Below are 9,824 nucleotides of genomic sequence, written 5' to 3'. Positions count from 1 at the left end.
GTGGGTGTATGTTAAGAGCTGTACGCAACAAAGGCTTATACAGAGGGCCCAGGCCCATTCTTGAACAGCCCATCTCAAAAAGGTGAAGATTCACACCTATGAAGCCTGTAGTAACCTGGACCAAACTAAAATTGAAGTAAGGCCCTGTTTGGGTCAACTTTTTCTTCGTTATTTGGTTTTTGCTTTATTTTTTTTCTAGTTAAGTTTGGATTATGTTTGGCAATTGGCTAAAATAGCCAAAAAAAAAAAAAAAAAAAAAAAAAAAATCAATACAAAAAGTCAACATATCCTTTCTATTTTTACAATTTTTTTTTTTTTTGTAAAAAATTAAAAAATTACTAAAAAAAATCAATTCTCAAACAAACGAGAGAGAGAGAGAAGAGAGAGAGAGAGAGAGATTATACATCATTGATTTTATTACGAGAGAGAGAGAGATATTATACATCATTGATTTTATTACCATTTTGTATCCTCACTTATGTAGACATTCCTATATTTAGACATAAGAAAATAATGAAAATAAATAATATATTGTCCTGCGTGCTGATGTAAAATTGTAAAAAAATCAAGAAACTAAAATCTCACAAAAAGTAAAAAAAAAATACATATATATATATATATATATTGAAAAAAAAAACTTGAAAAACTTGTTGGACAATCTTCACTGTAATTAAATTAATTAATTACGTTTAGGTACTAAACGACAAACAGAATATAAAAGAAAAATAGGAAAGGAGAGAGAATGTTTGATTACAAAAATCAAACTAGAAATAGAATTAAATAAATAAAAACAGATTTTATTTTGTTACAAAAATAAAATTAAAATCTGATTTAAATAAATAATAAAAACAGAAAATAAATAAATAACTTACTTGATTAATATCTTGAATATTATTCTGATCAAGTCCAGTGTTTGACACTGTGTCCTTAAGACAGATTCGTTCTCTTTACGGTGCTTTCAGAATATGAACGTCTATCTCCTAGGATGAAATGATCAATAACAAATAAATGCAGCACTACAATTTATTTGTTCAACGAATACACTAAGTATTTACACTCTTTCTCAGAAGGAAAATAATGCAGCAATATGTAGAGAGTAATTAAAGAATAATATGGACGAAAATTGTGTAAATATCATCAAATGAGGGCTAGTGTATTTGTAGATGTAATGGCACCTGTTTAATTTGAATTGAACAAGTAGCATACCTGTTTGAACAGGTACTGAACCTGTTGGGTTTGAATTGATACTGATTGAGTTCAAGTTTCAACAGATAAAAACCGAATAACACAGATTTGAATCTGTCCGGGTTATTTGAATTGAAACAAAGTCAAATCTGTTCGGGTGGAAGAAAACCAGACCCAATTTTGAATTTAAATTCCGAAAATCAAATTGGAAATATTTTAGAAAAAATAAAATTCAAATGTTTTTGACCCAAAAAGATTAGTATTGGACTGAACAAGCTCAATCCAACCACACACTACGCACCTGCGCCCAAGCCCATGCCCAGCCCAGCCCGCCCGACCGGACGGACTGCGGCGGTGCGGACGCGCATGTGTGGTGATTTTTTGGTCCAATAGGTCTAGCCCATTTTGCCTATAACCGCCCTCTTTACAAAACTTGGGTACCCTTGGGGCACACCCCAAGGTCCAATCCCATGCCTTATAAACCCACTCAAAACTTCCAACCAAATTAATGTAGGACAAGCCATTTTCCAACCTTAAGGAATTTTCACAAAAACTCCATTTCCATGGAGCTCACTTTGGCTTCAATTTCCCATTCACCCGATAATGGTTTTGAACAACCAAATATATCACGTGAATCACAACGCGGCATAAAACGCGTTACCACTTAGACCAGTCAAAATTGACGCATAGGTCCCACCTAAATAATAAACCAAAGTTAGGAAAAAATTCTGTTTTTACTTAGAATATTTCAACCATTTCCAACAATCCCCCACATGAATGGAATTTGATGACAACAGAAATGCAACAATATGCAGACTTTATCGAAAGAGTATAAGTCAAAAATATCTTGTATCAGAATAGGTAGCTTTCGGCCTTGAACCTTTCCTAATGATAACTTATCAGACTTACTAGCTAACCAATGAACGCGATTCCTTGAATTATTCAGCTGTTTGTGTAAGACAAGACAATAGATTTCACACAAAATATCTTCTAACACATCGTGGTTCTCACTGTTGTGTTCATTTTGGCCTTGAACGCTGCTGGTTTTCATGAGTGTTTCTAGAGAATTTAGCCTCTTTCATTCTGTAGACACCCCATTTTTGACCGCCCTTAAGACTTGGGCACCACTGATGTTTTGCTTGGCGGAGAAAGGTGTGCAGGGCAAATGTTCAGTTTCTTCGGCAAGGAGAGAGGCAAATCCTTCAAAGCATTTTGTTTAGGGGTTTGGAGTTGAAGAAGAGAGGAAAGGAGAGGAGAAAACCAGTTTGGGAGAAGTTCGACATGAATCCGGGTAGAAGCGAGTCGAGCAGCCCTCGCTGAATCGGCCGTATCTATCTGTACACTTGGAGTTTAGTTATGAGGTCACCACCGTTGGAAAGAAGACTTCTGGGGCTTCATTTTGCACTCAAGAATCTCTTAAATCTGAGACCGGAGGGGGGAGATATGATTGGTTGAAGTTGGGCATCATCCCGGTTGGACCGAAACTGAGTAGCCTTCACTAAAACAAGCATAACTTTTTGCACAGTTGGAATTTTGATGCAAGGCTGGTTCCATTGGAAAGATTAATTCCGGGGCTTCAATGTTGACACAAGAATGACCTGAAAAGGAGTTCATATGAAGAAGTTATGCCCGTTTGAAGTTGGATCTGCAGAGCAGATTTTTCCTGCCGACCGGCCAAAACAAATGGCCGACCGACCAAATAGATTGCCTACCGGCCAGAAAAGATGGCTGGCCGACCAAGTTTGCTAGCCGATGACCTTCCGGAGTATTCTACAGATTGAATGGATGCCAGCTGTGGCAGCTGGAATGCACAGACCCTGCTCCCCATGCACGTGTGTGGCTGTTTTGCACCCTTTGCACACCCTTTGACCCCTTTTCTTGCACCCTTTGCTCAAGGCTTCTTGAGGAAGCCTTGACCCCTTGTCTTGGCTTCCCCAAGAAGCTTACCAGCTGTCCTAGCTTCTCCAATAAGTCTTGACCTCCCCTTAGACCCCTTTGACCCTTTGTAGCTTGTCTTAGAAGCTTAGTCTTGCCTATATAAGGGGCCTCTCCTCCTCCATTGTTTTGGTTGGATGTTTGGAACAAAAAACCAGAGATATATAGATATATCTGATATATACATACATATATCCCTTCATCTCTCACTATATCTCTTCCATTCAACCATCAAACACCCTTGTTCTTGGCCCATTTCTTCATCAACTCATAGCACAAGGCATCTTTACTCCATTGCAGCAACTTGAGGCTGTTCTTCAGAGCTTAGGAGCACCTAAACTTGGTCCAAGAGGTGCTGGTTTGCTGGTCTTCAAGGGTGAGTCCTCCTCTTCCCTTTTCTAGTCTTTTCTTGCTTCATATCTAAGCCATAGTTGCTTGCATTTTTGGGCTCTGACCCAAACTGTAACTCATCATATTTTGAGGTCCTCTTCATGTTTGATTGAGGACCTCTTGCTGTTTGAGGACAGTAGCTAGCACTTCCTTCATTAGCCCTCTTTATGCCATAATTTTGCATAATATTTTTGGCCTACGTGTGATCTGTTTTGGAGCATGATGTAAACTGTAAGTGAGCTTATTTTGAGCCCCTCTTCAACATTGAAGAAGGGCTCATCACTGTTTGGGACCTCCATGTGCCACTTGTCATTATATCCCTCTTTGGTCCCCATTTTTGCATGATTTATTAGCCCATCATGTTTCTGTTTTTGGTCTTTTTACAGAACTGAAAACAGTCTTATTTTGACCCATTCTTCATGTTTCATTAAGGGTCTTTGGCTGTTTGATGAATGTTTTGTATACTTTGTGTTTTGACCTCTTTTGGGCCCTACCTTGCATAGCATGTTGAGCATACTTGTATATTGTTTTGAGGGTTGCCATAAACTGTAAGTAGTCATATTTTTGGTCCCTCTTCAGTGTTGTAGAAGAGCCTTTTTCTGTTTGGGTTTTGCATCTACCACTTGCTTCAGTACCTCATGTTTAGGGCCATTTTTGCATGCTAATTTAGTCCCACTTGTGCTTACTGTTTGGCCATGCTTTGAACTGTAAAAATTCTTATTTTGGGGCTGCCTTACTTCTGTCTTTTCATTTCATGTACCAATTATGCATGCTTTGTATAGCTGTAAGCCATTTCATGTACTTAGTTTTGCATTTCGGGAGAAATTCCATGCATCGGGTGTCATTTCGCCTCGTTTCGGGGCTGTTTTGCTCCTCATTTTGCTACTGATTTTTGCATGTTTGCATATCATATTCCATGTCTTTGCCATGTCTCATTAGAGTGGCATTTTGGTGCCTGAGGGTCGGTCCTCGGTTTGCGTGCACGTGTGCACGCATTTCGAGTTGTCTTGTTTTCATCTGATGGCCACTGATGTGGGTGCGGCTGAGGTCCACTCACATTGGTGTAAGTCCATCTTGCATTGTATATGCCATGTTTCAATGCGTTGTGCATGTTATGTTGTTAGCATTGTGTGTGCCATGTAGTTGTATTGCATGTTTGTATGTTTGCTTGCATGCTTAGGTCGCATGTGCATTGTTGTGCCTTGCCTTGCCTCTTGACCAACCATGATTGAGGTTGGGTCCCTTGTATGTTTTGTGTGCATTGCATTTGACATTGAAATGCATACTTGACTCTTTGGCCATCATGCATCGAAATGCGTGATTGGTGGCCCGAGGGTCGAGGGCCATGTTCCCTTGAGTCCATTACATGATAGGGAGTGTGTCCATGCATACATGTGCCTGAAATCCTATGCCATATGCTGTCTATTCTCTGTTGTTGTCAAAACTGTCTTCTGCAGGGAGCTTCTGCCGACCGGCAGAATTTAGTGCCGACCGGCACTTTTTGAAATGCCGGTGACCCAATAAACAGCCGATGGAAGTTGCGAACTGCCGGTGGGAATTTCCCCTAGCCAGTGGTGCTCTTCAGCATGCAAGGAACCTGTCCTGGAGTTTTGGAAATTTTCAGGGAGACAGGGCAGTATAAACAGAGGTGGCAATGGTATGGCGCGGGCTTTCCAGGCGAGACGGATTCGAGCATGCATCATTCGCGCATCCCGAGGCGGGGGCTGTGGCCACCTTCCCTTTTGTTTACATTCATTCTGCTAAGTAAATTAGAAATTCTGTAATAATTTTATTTGCTTATCATTCGGACTGTAATATTTATTTGGTCCCTCCGAGTGAGGGCGGTTATGTAATAAGTGTGCGTGAGTGTGTGTATGTCTTCCAACCTCACGTCTTTCTTCCCTTTTATTTACCTGCTTATAATGGTAGATTAGGGCATTTTTCGAATTAGCATACCTTATGCTATGCATGTGTGCATTCATGCATTTGTATTGCATGCACCGGGCTCGGTACATCATGCTAACTGCATTCGAACTTCAATTCCAAATTGAATACGTGCATCAATTGACCGCATTTCACATGCCATGCTTAGGTTAGCCGAACCTACTTCGATTGCATCCTGTGTGTGTTGCATTAGGCAAATTAACATGATCTAGGACATGCATGTTTGCTAACTAGTTTATTGTTTTGGCATGGAGTACGATGTAAGCATTTTCGCTTTAGCATCTCACATGAGTGTGAATGCTATCAGGACAGCATGCTTACCATGTGACTAGATGCTTATGTGAGATAAACTGTTTGAATGCCTGTGGGTGAAGGTTGGATTGTTTGAGTTGGAAAAACTCGTTAAAATCCGTGTTTTAGCCTACTTGCGAGTAGCAAATTCCAAAACGTTTTTCAAAACAAACGGATATGCAATACTTGTTTCCAAATTAGGCAATCTAGTCTATACTTGTTTGTCGTGCGCATAACATAGTAATTCTAGGCTAATAACTGGGATAAGAACACATAACGTTTTCAAAATCGGATATCATGGTTAGTAGAGGCCGGTCTTCGGACCGGGCGAAAGGGGGTGCTCATAGCTGACCTTCCCCGATCATACCCAAGCTCCCGATTCGAGACAACTCCGGTGATGACGGACATGTGGCCTTCGGCACCGAGTCAGGGTTTCCTAAATTTCCCCATTAAAAAATATTTAGGTGGCGACTCTGTATTTGGCAAAGCAGTCCATGTTTGGCACTTCTTTCCTAAAATCTGTTTTCTCAAAACGATTTGGCAGATTTGGACTCTTTGGTTCAAATTAAGAACCGTGACAACAAATCGAGTCCGAACTGTAGCGAAGCCCCCCCACGCGGGCGCGTCTACACATTCTCATAGTACCAGCCCCAGTTCGACACTCATATAGGTGATTCTTATTGTGAGTATCTGCTTCTACTCGTCTTGATTTTATGCCTTAATCAAGATATAAGTAATCATTAAAAGCAAAGTTTATCCTTATACCCTTGCATACAACATATGTTGCAGATATCACTCTCACCATAGGAATGGGTAGGGAAATTTTAATCCCTTGGTGATTTCCGGCGAGCCACACATAACTTAGTTGTCCCTTTGAACTCAGTTCTTGGGATCTCCAGTCATATAAGTAGGGTTACTATTATGATGACTCTTATGTAATAGGCTTTAATCCTATCCCCTTCGATAAACTATACACAAGCTCTTTTGTCAAACATTTTGTTAACGAATCCGCAATATTCTCTTTAAATTTTATATAATCTATTAAGATTATTCCATTTGACAACAATTGCCTTACGGTATTATGTCGACGGCGAATATGTCGTGACTTACCATTATACATACGATTCTGTGCTCTGCCTATTACAGATTGACTATCACAATGAATGCAAATAGGTGGCACAGGTTTTGGCTACATTGGAATGTCTTCTAAGAAGTGACGAAGCCATTCTGCTTCTTTACCTGCTTTGTCTAAAGCAATGAACTTGGATTCCATTGTGGAACGCGCAATGCATGCTTGTTTCATGGATTTCCAAAAAATAGCAGCGCCTCCCAAAGTAAAGACATATCCATTAGTGGATTTTGAATCTTTAGTATCCGATATCCAATTTGCATCACAATAACCTTCGAGTACTGCTAGATATCGAGTAAAGTTCAAACTATGATCACGAGTAAATCTTAGATATCTAAGAACCCGAATGATCGCTTTCCAATGGCCTTCTTCGGGGTTACTAGTGTACCTACTCAATTTACTGACTGCATAAGCTATGTCAGGACGAGTACAATTCATTAGGTACATTATGCTTCCAATGATTTGGGAGTATTTTAACTGAGACACCATATCACCTTTATTTTTTGATAAATAAAGACTGATGTCTACAAGTGTTCTAGCTATATTCATATCATCCTTGATAAATTTACCAAGAATTTTCTCAATATAATGTGATTGAGATAATGCATATCCATCAAATGTTTTAGTAATTTTCATTCATAATATAACATCTACAACCTCCATATCTTTCATATCAAATCTTTTGTTAAGCAGTTGCTTAGTTGATTTGATCATGTTTTGACTGCTTCCAATGATAAGCATGTCATTCACATAAAAACAAACTATGACATATCCTTGGTCAGTGTTTTTAATATAGACGCATTTGTCACATTCGTTTATCTTAAACCCATTAGTAAGCATTGCATGATTAAATTTTTCATGCCATTGCTTAGATGCTTGTTTTAATCCATAAAGAGATTTTACAAGCCGACAAACTTTCTTTTCTTGCCCCGACACTACAAACCCTTTGGGTTGCTCCATATAGATCTCTTCATTTAGATCACCATTTAAGAAAGCTGTCTTAACATCCATTTGATGTATTTCTAAATTAAACAACGCTGCTATAGCAATAAGCATGCGAATAGATGTTATTCTTGTCACAAGGGAATATGTGTCAAAATAATCCAGACCTTCCTTTTGTCTGTAACCTTTTACCACAAGTCTTGCTTTATACTTGTCAATTGAACCGTCTGCTTCATTTTTCTCTTGAATATCCACTTATATCCAAGAGGTTTAGAACTAGGTGGAAGATCTACCAATTCCCAAGTATGATTTTGCATAATGGATTCAATTTCATTATTAACAGCCTCTTTCCACAAAGGTGTTTCAGGACTTGTCATTGCTTCCTTAAAGCTTTGAGGTTCATTTTCTAACAAGTATGTCAGAAAATCTGGACCAAAGGATGTTGATGTTCTCGCTCTCTTATTTCGTCTTGGTTCATCATCAGTTAAATCCTGTTGGTTGAGACCATTACTAGTCTCTTATGTTTGATTGTCATTAGTCTCTTGACTTTCTATACAATCATAAGTTCTTTTCTGTGAACTTAATTCCTGTCTTTTCTTGTAAGGAAAGACATGTTCAAAAAACACAGCATTCCTTGACTCTATAATAGTGTTCACATTTATATCAGGTATTGTTGATTTATAAGTCAGAAGCTGATATGCACTACTATTTTGAGCATAGCCAATAAACACACAATCTACTGTTTTTGGTCCAATCTTAGTCTTTTTAGGAACAGGAACTTCAACTTTTGCTAAACAACCCCACACTTTTAAGTACTTGTAGGAAGGTGGTTGACCTTTCCATAATTCATAAGGAGTGCCGTTGGTTTTCTTGTGGGGTATTTTGTTAAGAACATAATTAGCAGACAAAATTATTTCCCCCCACAAGTTCTGTGATAAACCTAAACTTAGTAACATGGCATTCATTATTTCTTTTAGGGTTCTATTCTTCCTTTCAGCAATTCCATTTTGTTGAGGAGAATAGGGTGCTGTAGTTTGATGAATAATGCCATGTTGCGCACAAAATTCATTTAATGGTGCATCATATTCACCACCCTTATCACTTCTAACCATTTTAATGGTTTTACTAAGTTGATTTTCAACTTCAGTTTTATAGAGTTTAAACATTTCTAAGGCTTCATCTTTGCTTCTAAGTAAGTATACATAACAATATCTTGTGCAATCATCGATAAATGTTATGAAATACTTTTTGCCTCCTCTAGTTTGAACAAATTTAAGATCACATACATCTGTATGAATTAATTCTAGAGGTTCGGTTTTCCTTTTAACCGATTTAAATGGAGCTTTAGTTAGTTTCGCTTCTACACAAATTTCACATTTATGATTAGGATTAATTTCAAACTTTGGTATATAATCTAAACCAATTAATCTACGTAAAGTATCAAAATTCACATGTCCTAATTTACCATGCCATAAATTTGACTCAAGAATATAAGCAAAAGATGTGTTATTCTTATTCATAACAACTTTTGGTACAACTGTCATTATATTTAATTTGAAAAGACCATCACTCATGTATTCCTTACCAACATACATACCACTCTTTGATAATACAAATTTATCTGACTCAAATACAAGCCTAAAACCATTTTTACTTAATAAAGAGCCAGAAACCAAATTCTTCCGGATGTCAGGTACATGCAGTACGTTGTTGAGGGTCAGTTCTTTCCCTGATGTCATTTTCAAGATCACCTTTCCTTTTCCAACCATAGTAGAAGTAGAAGAATTTCCCATGAAAAGTTGTTCACCATTTGCAGCCTCATTGTAGGTAGTGAACATCTTTTTGTCCGCACATATGTGACGAGTTGCTCCAGTGTCAACCCATCACTCATTGGGATTTTTAACCAAATTAGCTTCAGACACCACAGCAGTGAGGTTGATGTCATTTACCCTATCAGAGATGTAATCTAATTCTGTCACATTGGTTTGATTGGTGGTCTTCTTGCTTG

This window comes from Camellia sinensis, chromosome 10, assembly GCF_055761805.1.
Source record: "Camellia sinensis isolate YWXY chromosome 10, ASM5576180v1, whole genome shotgun sequence".
Classification (NCBI taxonomy): Eukaryota; Viridiplantae; Streptophyta; class Magnoliopsida; order Ericales; family Theaceae; genus Camellia; species Camellia sinensis.
The sequence above is the reverse complement of the archived record's forward strand: the minus strand, read 5'-3'. Positions refer to the sequence as shown.